Below are 17,041 nucleotides of genomic sequence, written 5' to 3'. Positions count from 1 at the left end.
TTGATGACTACCTGGCTGGACTCATTTGAGTCCAGTCTTTCCTCCCGCCCAGGTGGGGGGTCGGACTTGAAGATCTACAAGGTCCCTTCTGACCCTACTTCTATGAAATCTTGCCCTCAAATAAGGTCACCTTTCTTGTTCCTATAGGAAATATTTGATACAGCCCTCTCAGCAAATGGTTCACTCCACATACACAGAAGTATCTGGGATATAGTAATTTCCTAACGTCAACCAGAATTCATAGATTGTACATAGAGGGATTATGAAAATTATCACACAGATATGTCATTATATCCCTATTTTAGCAGTCTAGAAATTGGTCTCTATCTGGTCCTCTACAATTTTCCCTAAATATTCATGTTTTTGGGCTTTGAAGTGAAAGAAACATTTCTGCTTTTCTTTCATGTATTTTAAAATGCTGAATAATAACTGCTTTCTACATTTTTATTCTTATTTTTCTATTATCTGTTACAAATAGCATATTTGGTTATAACATTTGGATGTAGGCTTCACAGTAACTGCTTTTCCAGTTACAGCTACTAAAAATTGTACTGTAATTGAAGAGATAAAGCTATATCTCTTCTTGGCTGAAAGATGCGTGTTCACGTACAGCTTCTGGATATACAGCTCTGAAACCTCCAGACCTGCCAAAGTCTGAATAAGCCATTGCAATGTGTGCCAAATTTCCACAATTGAAAAGTTTTCCCATCTGAAAATGTGATTCAGTCATTTTTGCATGTGATAATTCCTAAAATATGGTTCTAGGATTTAAATAAACACAGCAACAATGAATTTTTTTCCCCCTGTATGTAACACTGAGAAATATTTAAGCCATATTGCAAAAGAAGTGTTGTGCCTTACAAAAGTGAATAAGTAACTCAGATGATAATTCATGAGTAGAAGTTTCATGGTGGTAGGGATCCTCATATGCATAAATGACATCTAGATGTTTTTGAAGTGTAAAAAAATTGTTTTAAAGACTGTATTAAGTCAAGTAATAGTTTGGATTCTTTCTTGCCCAGACAGAGAAAAAAAGAACCGGAAAAAAAAATTATATCATGAACAATCATAAAAGACACTTAATATGGTCCATGAGCAATAGTCAAACACCAGACCTTCAAATCCAAAACTTAGATTGCTATAACAACAAGTGCCACCAACGACAAGCTGCCTGTTGTTTGAGCCAAACAAGTGTGGAGTGAGGACCAGAGGAAAACATAAAGCAAACTGCTAGAGAGTTACACAGATGTCTACTAGGCATCAGCTGAATGCTGGAAATCACAAATCCTGGATTCTGTTCCTAATTTAAAAAGTGCAGTTGTGGTTTAAGTAAATATCCTCCTAAGGTTTATATTGCCATAGTCATTTCATTTAGAATCTCTAATAGGTTTCAGTTTTGGACCTATGCCTGAAGACATAAATGGTTAGTGCATTAACCCACTGCACCAACTAGTCCCCTAATATGAGGCACTGCTAATACTTTTATAGTTTAATATATTGACCACTACTATTATTTAGTCATTATCATTAATTGAATGGAGGCCTCCTTCTGCTGTTGTCTGAACTTAATGTCACTAATTTAGCTAATACACTACTTCCAGCCAAAATGTTAACTAATGGTGCACTAAGATTGGTTTAATCATAAATTAAGCTTAGAAAACAGAAGCATCCTACAGACAACTGTACAGGTACTGATGGCTGAATATGATGAACCTAAGCTTTACAGGGCTAAAATATAATTTCTTCTTCCTTTATATACATTAATGAGGCTTTATGCCACCCTGTATAGGTATCACTTAATAACTTATAAGCTTTCTTAATGTTATTCTGGCTACAATAGCTAAGCAAACCAATGCATAAATGTGTGAAATTGCCTCCTTATATATACTCCCATAGTAGTATGCTGTCTCTCACATTTCTTGACTACAGGGCCACACACCATTTAGTCCTAATGACAGATTGCAGATACCTTCATATTGATATTTAATACATTTTTAGATCAGGAATGGTGAACATGCATGCACTTCAGCCTGTCAACTGTTTCCACTAGCACAGGTGCTATGAAGCAGAAATGCTGCAACACAGAGGTGGGAAAAGGCTTTACATTTCTGAAGGGTTAAATTAAATGTGGTACCTATGCTGCTTTGCTAAACTTTCAGAAAGACAGGAAATGAATCTCTAACATGACACTTTACTCTTAGATGTAAAAGGTCATTTATCTCTTTTCTCACAGTAAGTGAAAATTTATTCACATGTCAAATCTTTCATGTCAGGGAGAATCCAGATTGTGGGCTCAAAAGCTTTCATGTCATGTTTCTAATTAGGTCTGTGACTCATTCTTATGCATAATATATCAAGCTGCATATTAACATCTAATCCAGCTAAATCATCAATTTACAGTAACCCTTGGCTGCAGCAACTGTAATAATAAAAATGTCAAAGAGACTTCAGTATTTTTCCAACACCTGTTTGAACTTGTCTTTGAATGTTGAATTAACAAAACAAGTCATCTGGATTAAAGGAAACAGTGATATTTTGGTTGGAAGGGGGAATGGAAAGGAGAATAATGTTGACTGAGACAATGATACAATGAAAGTCTTTGGGGTCGAATGCCAGAATTTTTATCCCTGGATGGTTTGGATGTAGCTACTTTCCTCTTTGATGTGGAAGGAAGGGTTTTCACAAAGTTCTGTCTCCTTTCCAGGACTCTGGGTGCTTGGTACTTTCAAGAAAATGTAGCTTACTTTATATCTGGGACTGCTACAGCAAAATAAACCACCTACTGAATACTTTCAAAGGTTTTAACTTATGCAAGTATTTCATTTCCATGGCCCTGGTCTCTTTTTTGCCTCAGTAAGCCAGAACATTTTGAAGTATTCTCTAATTATTAGTAAGCAGGATGTGAGTATGCTGGAGGTAGCTGATACTTTGTGATCACACTGACAGTTTTTGTCACACAACGTCACTCCATCATGTGGTGTTCATCACCAATTAGTTCATTTGACAGCTATAATTTCTCAGTGCTCTATATCACCATTACAACTGTAATTTATCATTGAAAATGTCTTTAAAATATTTTCTTTGGTTGTTGTTGACTTTTTTCCATCACCTAACTCACCACAGGTTATCAGTTTTGGAATATGCTGCCCACCTGCTTTATTTTATTTTGTGGATAGAGAGATATGCCTTGCTATACCAGCCCCAGAGGAATTAAGCTTTGTGTGAAGCTTTAGGTAGTGGCTAAATGTGTCAGGAACATGGAGAGAGAAATGGGATTTAATAACAATTACTGATCTCTACCTAGCCTTTCTGTCTTTCCAATTTTTGTTCTGTTGCCACATCTGCTGACTTCTGTGCTGAGAAAGGAATCCTTTGAAACCGGCATGGCTCATCTGTAGTTTCTGTCAGACTTCATCAGAATAATCAGCATTGAAAAAGACAGATATCATGTGCTTAACTGTGCCTTTTGTGCATGTTTATTCTCTCCCTTTCTCTCCTTCAAATTATGCAACCTATTATAAGCTAGATATTGTGATCATAGAAACATCTGTATCATCTAAAATAGATTTCTGAGAAAAATTAATAAAGCTCAGATTGATAAATTTAAAGCCAGATTTTTAGGTAGAAGTCTTCCTTAAGTACCTAAATGAAGTAATCAGACTTCAAAATGGTTATATGACCACAATGTATACATTTACACACATCATGAAGGATCCTTGTATTTTCTTGATATATGAGAAATCCCATTAATACCATTTCAAATGTTGCTGCTTATATGCATTAAATGGAAACAAAATTGGTCTTAAATGGAAGTAGGCAGGTATCAGGTTTTTTTAATAAGAAGTGAAGTATACTCAATAGATGTTTGATAACATTTTCCAAAGTGTCTGCTTGACTTGGACTCTGAGTCTACTGAAAATTAGTGGGAGGTAGGTTCAAGTCATAACTACTTCAGAATTTTTTCCCATTAAAGTTGGTAGTCAGCTGACAATGCAAACATCCATTCTGCTGGAAGAAACCATGCAAGCTGCAGTGCAAGTTTTCTTGGCTGTTGCATATTAATGAGAGTGTGGGAGTGATAGGTACATCAGAAAGACTTTCAAAAGTACTGCGATATAGAATGCCTGTAAATTACATTTTCTCCATATCTGGAAAAACTTTCATTTAGTGTGGGCCTCAAGGTATGCTAGAACTGAAAAAGTGAGTGAAACTTCATTAAGCATTCCTCAAGAAACTCCAAAGTATCCCTTTAAAAAAGGGATTCATTTCCCTGTACGTATGGCAAAAGGAATAAAGGAAGTGTCATGGATTACACAGCCAAAAAGCAGAGTATAGAACTCTAAAAGCAATCAGTTTTAAATGGCTGATATGTGTTTGTTATCAGCATCCAGCTACATGTACAATTTGGTCACTTAATCAATTAATTCATTAAACAAAATTGCGAATAATATTCCTGTGATATAAAAAGTTGAATCTAGAAGTTCCAACTATATAAGGTGGCCACCAATGGAATTTAGAGTTGAAAGCTGTTCATATTAGTGGTTTTAGTTTCTAATAGACAGGTATCATAACCACAATTAGAAGTAATCGATCCATTAGTTATTTAGGAATCTACCAAGAATGACTAGATATTGAATGGACTTGGAAATTGAAATAACTTCTCAACTTTAAACATGAAGCATAAGAAGGATGTGGAGGGTTATACTATCATTTCAAAAGTAACTTATAAGTGCTTTAGTATCTAAGATCAAATTTTCTAAAGCCACCCAAAAGTCATATACAATTTTCATTTAATAGATATTATGAATTTAAAGACTTTAAACCACCTGAAAATCTAAGTTTTAGCATACAATTTTTAGAATACTCTCTAGGTCACATTGGGCATGTCTACATACAATGTTACATTTCTGTAGCAATGAGCTATGGACATGTAGCATCACTGGGCACAAACCATGATGCCACAGCTATGTTGTCATACTGACATGCTCCCTTGGGATAGCGCATCGCTATGGTGACGCAGTGGCTAAAAATAACTATGCACAGCTGGCATGGCGCAGTAATGGCTGTTGCTGTGCCATCATTTAGTACTTTGTTGAGGAAGCAAAGGAAGTATTAAATGGTGACACAGTAACAACAATGCCATAGGGGCACCATGTAGATGTGCCTATTGAATATTTTGTTAATTTAAATCAGTCTTAGAGATTTTATACAGTGGGGCATGACATTTGGAACACTGAACTTGTTCTGCAAATTTCTTGCTGTAATGTGTAATTCTGATTAAACTTTCACTGGGAAAGGTTTTTCACAGGCTAGGTAGAATTTTTGGATAGAGAGAAAGACTTGGGCACTCACTGGAGGTATGCCAGGATGCAGTTCAAGTATCCATTAAGTTTAATTTATTTCAGAGAATGGAAGCTAGGGCTCTGAAAAACCCAAGAGACTATCCTATGTACCAAGCTACAGAGTCTATCTCAAGCCATTCTGTTAGAGATGCTCCTAATGTTAAAATTAATGATCCCAAAGAGAAAGAGACTAGCTCTGTAGCTTGGGATCAAGCCATTCTTCCACATCAGACAGATGAAGGATTTAACCCTACATGTCCCTCCTTTTTGGTGAGTACAATAAAATCTGTCCCTTTCTTGCAGTGGCTACTGCTGGAGATGGGTTTTATTTTGTTTCTTTTGGTGCAGGAAGACCCATCATGCAAGTACCAGAACATGATATTCAAGTGAGAGTAATAGAGAATCTCAGCTATGATTTTAGTCCATATACCTGTTATTTGAAGGCACATGGTCTGCTGTATGAGGGAGTGTCTCCAAACACAGATAGCACATATGCAGTGGCTGGGAAGATACACATTGCTTCCTACTAAAGCTTTTCCACTGGCTGTGGAACCAAAAGCTGAAAGGAACCATAACGTTTTGACTGGGTGTTCGACCTTTCTGCTCTGCCAATTTCTCAGTCTGCAAAATAGAGAGAGTGATAATATCCAACTAATGTAAAGCATTTGGAGATGCACAAACCAAAATACTATATAGGTGCTGAGTACTATTAAAAGAGTTCCATTAATCAGTAACTGGAATTCCCCCTTGAAAAGAGAGACACAAGGTCATTCTCTTTTTCTGGAAAATTCAGCTCATAGCCCGAAGTCTTGTTAAAAAATAGCAGGTAAATTTCACTGGTTGTCCATACATGCATCTGCTTACATATGGTCATAGAATTTAGATCCTGTTTATCATGAACCCAGAGGGTTAGCTAGTGTAAATTGATGTAGCTTCATATACTTCAGTGAAGCAACACCAGTTTACAAGAACAGCTTAGCATCTGGCTGTAAAACTCAGAGTGAATTGAAATGAAAGACCAAGATTGTTGTAGTAATTAAACAGACTTTCATTCCACTTAGATTTAAGCTCTCCCTCACTTACAGAGCTAGATACTGCAGAGCTAGGTACTTAAATAGACAAATCTCCAGTGAGGTTTTTATCTTCATATGGACTGCAGAATAATGCAAACAGTGAATTTTCATTGCATTCTAAGCAAGCTTTTCTGTACTGATCATAAAAGCACATTCATACATACACACACACACACACACACACACACACGCACGCACACATATATATTGCTAGCGTTTGTGTTTTAAATGAATGATTCAAGTTCTATGAATAGTTGCATACTAATTTAAATTAATGACTATTTGTGACACCTCAATTTCTATTTCAATTACATCTTAGACTGCATCATATCTTCTTCATCAATTACAAAGTGATCTGTTAATAAAATAGATTAACAAGGTGATGTATTAGTAGGCTAACATCGGTATATTTTCAGGCAGTAAAGATTTCTATAAAGAATACTACCTAGATATTTGAGGAAAAGTTTGATTAGGCAGGCTTATTAAGGAAATTATGAGATTAGGAGAATGTATAGCTACAAAGAACTGAGGAGTTGCCAGTCAAGAAGTTCCCTCCATTAGTCCCTCCCCCATTTAAAAAAGAGCCAGATGCCAGGGAGAGAGAAGGTAAGAGAGCAGATAAGATAATCTCAACAAAAGGAAAGAAGATAAAACATTAAGCCTCTAGAGTAATATAGAAAAGACAAAAAGTAAGAAAGAGAACCCCCTTTTTCATATTGTATCCTTTGTAATGATAGACAAATGTATACATATTAAATTGGGAGGAAAGATTAAGAAAAATAGGAAAGTTCTTGTAGACAGCTAGTAGGAGATTCACAATGTACTCTAAAACTATGAATGTACCTGGTATATCTAGAAGCTGCAGAAAATTATTTTGCAATGTGAACATTTGCCAAGGAGTAGATATCTGAGAATCCTTAAGCATATATTTTTTAAGTGAGATAGATAATTATGAGAGAAGCAACTGGTTGCCCATTTAAATCTGTTTCTTCCATAAAGAATTCTTCTGAAAGAAGCCAAAGAGGTTTTCTAAGGGAAAAAGAAAGACTAGCTATACTGCAATGAAATGTGATATATGTCTTTTTGCGAAGTTGCAATTAAAATAGATGTAGAGGCAAAGTTGAATAACATATAAAATTGGAATACTGGATTTTTGGGTAGGGTGAAGATTGCTAATTTAATGCAAGGAAGTAGCTTTAGCAAAAAGAAGAAAATTAGCTGCTATCCAAGTGTCAAAAGGAGCAGAGATTAAACTAAATATGATAATCCAAGAGATTGACATCAGTGATCAGTATGTGCTGGGTGATGCATTTCAAAGGAGAATTGAGCTTGCCAGGATCAAAGTTACTTGAACATGCAGAATTTCCAGCTGAAAAGCTGTATGAGAATACAGTAACAATGCAGACTGAAAAAATTTCAAAATGTGTTCATTAGCTGAAAACAGCAGAGTAACTACTATTGACCAGGAAAAGTAGAGGGTTCTGAGGTCACGATGTGTACATTTTGGGTGTGAACAAGCTGCCTAAACCTAAACCAAGAGCAGCATGTGCAGGTGCTTACCACTTGCTGGGAGCACTTGCAGGCAGCTAGAGGTAAATAACTCATGGTGGGGGAAGTGGAGCAGGGTGGAAAAAATAGCTCAGTCAGGGTCTTGGGGGTAAGAAAAGTTCATCCCTATGGCTGTGGCATGGCTTTCCCATCTCCAGGACTGCTGTGAACACATGCAGGTGTTCACTAAGGTTACCACTTGCTAAACTGGTTTAACCCTTTATCAATCGATAGTTAATTTATCCCCAAGGTCAATGAACTTTAGATTAGGCATGCCATTTTTAAGGCAACCTAAGCCCTGGGAAGTTCTGCAGGCTGAGGCTTTTAGTTTGATCTAACCTAGGTTGATCTAAATATAATCCTTGTATGTACCCCTCATCTACTGAAAGTGCAAGACTGAAAGAAAACACTGGTAATGTGAAATCAAAGAATTATCATCTTGATAACTTATGCTTCCTTAAGAAAGACAGTGAGCCTTAAAACCAGTGTGCATAACAAAGCAAGGTACCATTTTTTTTCAAATTGTTTCACAACATTTAGTTAGATGATTACTCAAGATTGAATTGTAAATGAAAATGGTGGCTAAAAAATGCCTTTTTTCCTCTTTATGAACTTCTGAGCTGAGTCCCTTCTCTTCCATCCACATCAGGCTGAAAGATTATTTTCAGCAAGAATTATTCATCACTTGAAGACAAGGTTCCTTGGGTAGATATGATCATTTAAAGTTACTTCCTGTCACAGTTTGATATTTTATATTTGTTTAAATGTGAACTTTCAAGGGCATTTGTTTTTCCAGGTTGGGTTGCCTACCCTTCAGGATTGCCCTACAAGCCTCCAGACTTTAGATATAAATCTCCAGGAGACTTCTGAGTCACCCAAGAGATAAATGATAGGACATTCATTCAAATAAATATTAAATGTTGAATCCAATGTATACAATAGTCCAGTGGGTTTTTTAAAAGTAATAGTAATGGTCATTTGCCTTCCTGACAAAGTCCATGCACTGTAATCCATAACTGATATATGCAAGTATGCGGACACATTCACTTTGGGTGTTGTGGGCATACTGGCACTCCAGAAACCTCCTAGAATAGTTTCAAACACAGTTGGCAACCCTACTTCCATGGCTTGAAGAAAAGGAGAGTCAGGAATGAATAGTTGGGAAGAAGTAGTAGGCCACTTGAGAAGCACTTTCCATAATAGTATGTTTACAGTATCTGCAAATACAGACAGAAAAGCCACATTTTGAAAAGATCTAAATAAATGGTTAGAAAATCATCATAATACAATGTAAAATCTTTATAAAAGTCAGTCTGAAGACAAACATGTAAAAGAATTATATTTTTAAAGCATGTTAGATATTTTAAGTAAACAATGTCAAATATTTGCCAGAACTAGACTTTTTATTTAGGCATGGCTTGAATAGTACAGAATTGAAACATCATTCCCACTATGAAAAAGACAAAGCAGCTGATGTTTGCCTTTTAGGACCTGGTGTGCAACTCTGTTTTAGAGGTTACATCTAGTACACAGCCCAGTGATTACTGCCTTTTCTTAGCTGAATAGTATAATACAGAACATTTCCCTTTGCTGTTGTTGCACTCTTTTGTTATGCAAGACTTGCAAATCTACAGCATATGGCACTGCTATATTGGCCTATAAAGAAGGAAATAACTGCATATGACTTTTATTTGGATGGTGAAAGTTGAAAAAAAAAGTCCCAGGAGTTCCTCTTCTCAAGCTAAAAGCCAAGGTGTTTGATGCGATGTCAAGGACTGTTGAAATATGTAATTCATTCCATCTGCTCTCCTTAGCACATGAGAACAGCTGCATATGCGGAAAACTGAAAGAAGAAAAACCTTGGCAATCGTTTTATATGCTGGAGTACTTGTGGAGTGCTGATGAGCTGCAAGTTCTGCTTCATTTTTGGCCATGTCTGTTGATGAGAAGGGCCAAATTCAGAAATGAGTCTAAGGAAGTCTAATGGAAAACAATACTGATGTATCTTATGCTTTCCCTCTGTATGTTGCAGGAATTCAGACTCAGCTAGATTTCAGGCAACTGACTTCAGATTTGCAATGCTGCTCTTGCTGTAGCTACAGCAGCAGAATCCCCTGGTGCAATTGTACTAGCTCCATGAATGACAGAAGTTTAGGGAGCAAAAATTTATTTTGCCAGCAGAATTGTTCACACTCGGGGGTTGGCTGGCACAACTACTTTGGCTACAGGTGTCATCTTTGTCATATTTCCACCTGAAACATCTATGCCAGAAAAAACTTAGTAATATGACTTAAAGTAATTTAAATGCACATCCACTTACAATGTCCAAACATATCCAGCACACATTTATATATCACCACCTTAGCCCCACTTTAGTGAAAATAAATGTGAGATGTTAAACTGGTAAGAGGCCAAAGAGAAGAGGCCAAGGAGAAAAAGCAAGAAACTAATTGGAGGGTACAAATGCTATGAATTGCAGATATCAATGCTCTATTTCTTATTTATTATTCAAGCTTGTCAGAAATTATCCAACAGAACATTTTTTCCATTAGAAAATGTGGAAACGTGAGAATTTAATGAGAAATTCTCTTTTTTAATAAAAATCCCCAGCCATTTAGAAATGCAAATCAAGGAGAAAAGCATTTTGATGAGGTCACAATCCACTGAAAAATTAACATCTCTGAAATATGTTTCAGGGTTTTTTATTTTAAAATTATGTTTCTTTTATTTTTCATATTATAAAATACAAGATGACAACAAATGAAAAATAGAAAGAAATGTTGAACTGCATTTTCTGGAAAACGTTAGAGGGCAGTTTTCAAATCTTTATTTTAATTGGTTTTTGGAAAACTCCTTTTAACATTTAAAAATCTAGTTTCTGTACTATACTAATTATTGTTAGTTTGTAGTTTCATCACCCAAAACTCATGATACTTCCCATCATGACTTTCAGCTACCAGCATGTCTGTCACTTGAAAGCTGTGACCAAACTAACTTTTTTTTGGAAGATATATATCTTAACAGAAGGAACACATAATCGCAGGGGAAATTTTGACATAAGAGAGCCTTTCCCATCTTTTCACAGGGACAACTGTACCCTGCCTTATCCGAGACATCCTGGCCAATTGCAGACTGGAAGGCAGTTTAGTTTCCAAGGCTAAGTATAGATGTTCAAAACCCCCAAGTCAAAAGCACTCTATCATGCTTCACTCAAAGCGCTCTAAGTTACAGTGGGAATGATCTGAGCAGATGTTCAGCATTCAATGCGTGGGACTTGGATCCTGCCCACACTGCCTAAGGTCAGCATGTACGAGGTGCTCTGCATGTCTCCTAGCATGCCCCTCAGGCTCCTCAGGTCACTGAAGACTCCCGAGCAGAGCTGAATGGGTGAGCCACCCCTGACTGGCTGCTTGACATGGGCACCATATCCCTAGCCCCCTGAAGCATCACTGCTGATTGTCTCGTGCACCCCCCACCATTGTGACTTGCACATGCCTCCATGTCCTGCCCTGCCTGTGCCCTGCTATGGCATCCCACTGCTTGCACCCAGGCACAGAGACCCAGGAACTGTGGTATGTCCTGCTGGTCACCCTGCTTGAATCTCACCAGAAGTTGTGGGACAACATGAATGCCCAACTGGACCTGATGTGATAATGTCTCAGCATGAAATACACTCTCATGCTTACAAGTCACTAGCCAGCCATCCTTTCAATACCCACCCATCACACCCAGTATCTGCCTAGCATCCCAGCCAGGCCCACTGACCTTCATGTGGCCAATGAAGATGAGGCCATCCAGGATGCTATGGATGCCAAGATGCTCTGGCACTACCACCAGACTGGTGGTAGTGTGCCGATGCTGAGCTTGCTCCACCAGCACCAGCTGGCACAGTGAAGAGTGGCTCCAGAAAGGTGGAGTCTGCACCACCACCAGTCTGTGCCATCAGCACTGACTGGCATGATGAAGAGTGGCTCGAAAACTTCTACCTGTGCCAGGCCACCTTTGTTAACATTGTTGCCCAGCTGTCCCCCATATTGCACACAAGGAGGTCAGCATGTGGCCACAACTCACTCCCACTCAAGAAAAGTGGGTGGCTATCATTGGCATGAAGCTGTCTGCTCCCATCAGTTACATCTACCTTGCCAACTGCAGGACCACAGCTGGAGAGGCCATTTGGGAGTTGTGCCTAGTAACATCCAGGATGTCCAGCTTCTAGCCATCTGCTTCATCCGCCTCATCAACCCAAGGAGGTGGTCACCAGTTTCTGCTGCATGAGCTCCTCCAACTGTGTGGGGGCCATGTGCAGCACCCACATCCCCATCCTTTGCCTGGCCCAAGCCACCCAGGCATTCACTAACTGCAAGGGTTACTTCTCTGTTGTCTTGCAGTGCATCCTTGACCACTAGGGCCCTTTCACCCACATCTTCACCAGCTGGGCAAGCAGCATCCATGATGCTTGGGTCAGCACTCCCTGGGCTGATGGAGAGTGGGTGCTATGGTCCCAGTGTCCCCAATTTCATCATCAGTGACATCATTGTCTCCACTTCTCATCCAGAACCCAGCCTACCCCCTCCTGCCCTGGCTGATGAAGCTCTATGGGAGGCAGTTGGACCACTGGAAGGAGCACTTCAATTACTATCTGAGAAGGTGCCACGTGAAAACGGAGCTTTCCTTTGGTTGCTTCAAGACACACTGGTGGGCTCAGTGTGCCCCTCAGGGTGGATGAGGCAAACCTAATGCAACTCATCATCATTGTGTGGGCCTTCCACAACTTCTGCAAGACCAGGAGGGAGTTTTTCTGCAACACCCAGGCTGAGGAGTCATGGTGCATGGGCTGGGGCTGGCAGTGTAAGCACATGTGGCACAGGGATGGGAGAGAAGGTGATCCTTCTGCTGATATTAGGGTCCCCTGCCCCATACAGCAGCCAGCTTTCTGGATCCACAAAGCTCTGGACAACTACCTCCTTACCCTTGTAGGCTAGGAGCCCTCCCCATATAGGTAGGGGTGGAGGACTTTGAGTAACTGTACCCTGACACTGGGCCACAAGTCTCCTATTCTGGGTTTCTCTGGCCCTGCATCCTGAGCAGCACAGCCAACAACCCAGGTTTCCTGGGAACTGTTCCCCTTCTCCACTCCCTACCCAGTGCCCGCACCCCCAAGGTTAACCCAGTGGGGTGCAGAGAAATGCAGCATGAGGAAGAACCATGCCTCCATTTAATAACATGTTGCAGCTGCCACACTTTTTGTGATTTAATAAAGATCATCTGTCGGATGCTGTCCACGGCAAAACTTGGTCCCTTTTCCCAATTAACACAAACCAGAAAACCTTTGGAAAGGGTGGGTGGAGGGGTTTGAGAAAGCAGCAGAAGAACTTGGACGGAAGGGATGGTTAGGATGAGGATGGTTGTATGTGGAGGGGTAAGGTCAGGGGGAATACTGGAGGGGCTAAACTTAACAAACATAAAATCTTGGAGGAGAGGCTTGAAATAAGGAGATTTTGACCTGGCACCTTATTTTCAGGTCTTGGGATTGAAGACCAGGGATTTCTCCATGTTGGAGCTGGACAGATTTGTGATGCTGGACCCCCTGTCTGTCTGTGAGAGCTGTGGGATGGGAAGTAGCCACTGGGCCAGGGGTTAGGAGACTGTAGGGTGGGAGGTTTCACCACAATAGGCACCGCTGACTCCTTGTTCTTCCACGTGGGCCTCATGGCCTCCAGCCACTGCCCCCAGGTCCAGCCTCCCCCTTCAAGGACCCAGTACCCACAGCTCTTGCCCATACCTGAGGCTTGTGTATTGCAGCTCACCCAAACCCAGGTCCTGCCTGTCCTTTTCAAGGTGTCAGTGCTCCCCCACGGTGGGACCTGGGCCAGTAGTGAGGCCATGGGGAGTGGAAGAATTGTCCCCCTCTCTCAGCTCCACAGTGCCACATGTTGTCTCCCCAAAACAGCAGGTGGCCATTTGGAGACCCCATTCCTGTGCCTTGGCAGTCCAGATGTAAGCATCCCCCAACATGTTCATGTCTATCTCTGCCAACAGCCTGTGGTGATGGCAACTCCTTCCTGTCTTCCCTTACAGGAGAGACATCTCAGCACTGGATCCCTGTGGGAGCAACACCTAGGTCATGAGATTGCCAGGGTGCGTTGCAGCTGGGATGGTGGTTACACCACCATCTTTCCTTGTTCTTCTCTATCCAGAAAGACATTTCAGCTCTGCATGTCTGACAACCCAGGTGTAGGCTCCCTACATTCTCCTAATGAGAGTCAAGTGGGCTCAGAGGGATGAGCTTTTCTTGTTATCTCAGAGGAGCCCCAGGCAATATGCCATGCTCCTTCTCCCAGACATGGTCCCCCAGGAGCATCTCAACAGCTGGAGAGGGGTTATCTGCTGTGACGACACGCTGGGGAGCTCTGGATTGCCACTCAACATGAGATAGCACTTTGATTGCTTCCTGTGTCTCTGCTACGATGAGCTGATGCCCCCTTCAGAAGAGTTAATGATCATCACCACTGTTGATGTGTTGCTCAGCCTATGCCCTAACCCAGAGAGAATTTCCCCAGTCCCTAGATGTCTAAAAAGAGTCCTGCCATGGGCTGCCCTTGACTTCCCAGCACTGTTCTTCTACTAAGAATACTTTGGGAGGGGAGGGAGAGGGGGGAGATGGGGAAGAGAGAGGGAAGGAGGGAGGGAGGGAGGACTGGGAGGTATTTTGCTAGAGGGGGAATTTTTCTCATTCCTACTGTACCACAACTGCACCCTAACCTTGAGGTGCTCTCTGCCAACTGAGCCTGTGGTGATGGCAACTGGGGCAGGGAAGTGTGTACCCACAGTTATAACAGTTTTTTACACTTTGCCTTTGGGACTCAATAAACATTTTCAATGCTTTTCCTTCCATGCTTGTTGGGAGGGGGAGGTGGTTCTGCACGACTGCTCTGCTACCATTGTATGCCTATGCATAAGCATTTTGGGGAGAAGTGAAGAATTGCTTATCTAACTGCAAATACACAGGGAATTCAAGAACAGCAGGCAAAATTTATTTACCTAAGTTGGAACTTAGCCAGAAAACAAAGGTTAACACTCTTTCCCTTATAAAAAGTGCTATGGGATCTTTAATAAGTATGAGTAATCAGCATACCTGCCACATCTCACTCATTCTGAATTAATACAAAGGCAGGTTTTTAAAACATTTTGCTCTTGTAATGAAGGATTCAATAATGTATTTCAGCATGACAGATTAAGTCCCCAAAGTTTTTGAAATTTCACTTGATTTGTCACATCTTGAAAGTTTTATGTCACGGATTTCAGTGTTATACCTCAAAGTATTTTATGATCAACAGTACCATTTCTCAATATTTATCCTTTTGATGTTCCTCAGTGAAAGTCCAAGTTCTTGGAGAGTAATTTAATATCATCAAGTTTCAATATACATTTCATTTCTTTTTCTAAAAGCCTATAATGATAGCCATTAAGACTGTCAGTGCCATGTATAATTACACACACAATATTATTGCATATAACATCTTCCCTGCACCTTCCATCCCACCTAAAAAAAAAAAGAAGCAAAAACAGAAACAAACAAAAAAAACCCCCATACTTCCACAAGAGTGCAAAGTTGAGAACTCACGATTAGGAAATATCGCATTTAAAATTATCCATCTAATTCTAATGCTATATGCTGTTTTCTTACAAGACCCCTTCTACATTCAGCTCATAGATATTGTGAGAGCCCTATGTACAAGAGTTAATTTTATTCTTTCTAATCTGTTTAAATGTACATACCATGTAAGCAAAATATGCTCTATTAATTTAGGGTCTACACTGTTCTGCCAGAGATGCTACAGCCCTGACTAAGTTGTTTTTCCCACAGAGCTGGTTGGAGATAATTATATAGTTTATTAAAATATTATGCATATGTGTTATGAAAAGTATAAAATCAAGTGCCAAAACTGAAAAGATTGATCAGGCTTGATCACCTGAGAAGCCACCAAACCTTTTTCTGATGTGCCATTTTGCTGAGAAGTCTATTAAAAGATTCACTCACAGAATCTCTTGTCCAGCCTTATTTCAGCTGCATGGGAAATTCTAGAGGAATAGCATTTTTATATGTTGCTTGGAGACTTCCTCCTGGTCCTTCATGGAACCATAACATTTATTGGCGAATAGAAATACCAGAAAATAGCAAAAGTTTATAGCTTCATTACTGATGTTCTCAGTTTTGAATAATCAACTAGTAATGGTGGATGCCACAGAGGATATTAAATAAAGGATAGATCACTCTAGAGACATCCAGTTCAGTGCTCTCACTTTATAGCACCCATTTGTGCCACTGTTGGAAAAAGAATATTGGTCTAGATGGACCATTGGTCTGACCCAGTATGGCACTTCTTATAAATTACAGATTAAACGTATAGGTTGATTTGAAGTCATTCTTATTGCTTTGAACACCTTATTCTTTTTTAACTGTGGTACTGGTTGCACACATTGGGCATGTCCACACATGCAAGCATGTGTGCTTGCAGCAGCTCAGATAGAAGCAGTGAAAATTTGAGCTGGTGCTTTTTGCTTCAGCGCGCATGCTCGGACACGCACTTTGTTGTGGAGCCAGTTGTGTCACTTGGGGCACGATAACCCTGCCTGGCTCCTCCTGGATCTTCAGCCAGGGGGAGCTAAAGCCCAGGGGAAGTACCTATGCTGTCCCCAGCAGTATAAAAAGCTGCCCTGGCAAGTAGCTCAGGGCTACCAGCTCTCAGGAGCTTCTGGGGCCCAGCTAAATGGTCCTGGGGACACTACCCCTTGTGCCAGCTAGACTGCTGAAGCAGCCCTTTGAGTTCCCTGCACCCTCTACCCACTGCAGCAGTCTGGCAGTGGGGGCTGCTGCCTGACTGTGACCTGCTTTGCACCTGCCAGACTCAGATGGGGACTGCAGAGCCAGTAGAGGCATCTGCCCCTCTGGGCCAGCTGCCAGTGGACTGCAGTTGCAGGGTTGGCCTTTGTGCGGCACTACAGCCATGCGTGCCCCTGCCCAGCCATCTGGGCAGCTATCGTCCAGAAGATGTTCCAGGTGTGGTCACCTGCTTT

The 17,041-nt window shown here is 40.5% G+C and overlaps 1 long non-coding RNA gene across 1 annotated transcript in view; it reads right to left on the bottom strand.

The window, feature by feature from the left end:
- LOC109301754 overlaps nt 1-16,352 on the bottom strand; it is a 22,546-nt gene extending 6,194 nt beyond the window's left edge. Inside the window, exons 1-2 of the long non-coding RNA XR_002098606.1 lie at nt 16,278-16,352; nt 9,427-9,433 (exon numbers count right to left, since the gene is read on the bottom strand). This is a non-coding gene — a long non-coding RNA (uncharacterized LOC109301754). The remainder of the gene's footprint in view (nt 1-9,426; nt 9,434-16,277) is intronic.
- Nucleotides 16,353-17,041: the final 689 nt, after the last annotated feature.

This window comes from Gavialis gangeticus, unplaced genomic scaffold (assembly GCF_001723915.1).
Source record: "Gavialis gangeticus isolate Ggan-Ray unplaced genomic scaffold, GavGan_comp1, whole genome shotgun sequence".
Classification (NCBI taxonomy): domain Eukaryota; kingdom Metazoa; phylum Chordata; order Crocodylia; family Gavialidae; genus Gavialis; species Gavialis gangeticus.
This window is presented reverse-complemented; position numbering and strand designations above follow the sequence as displayed.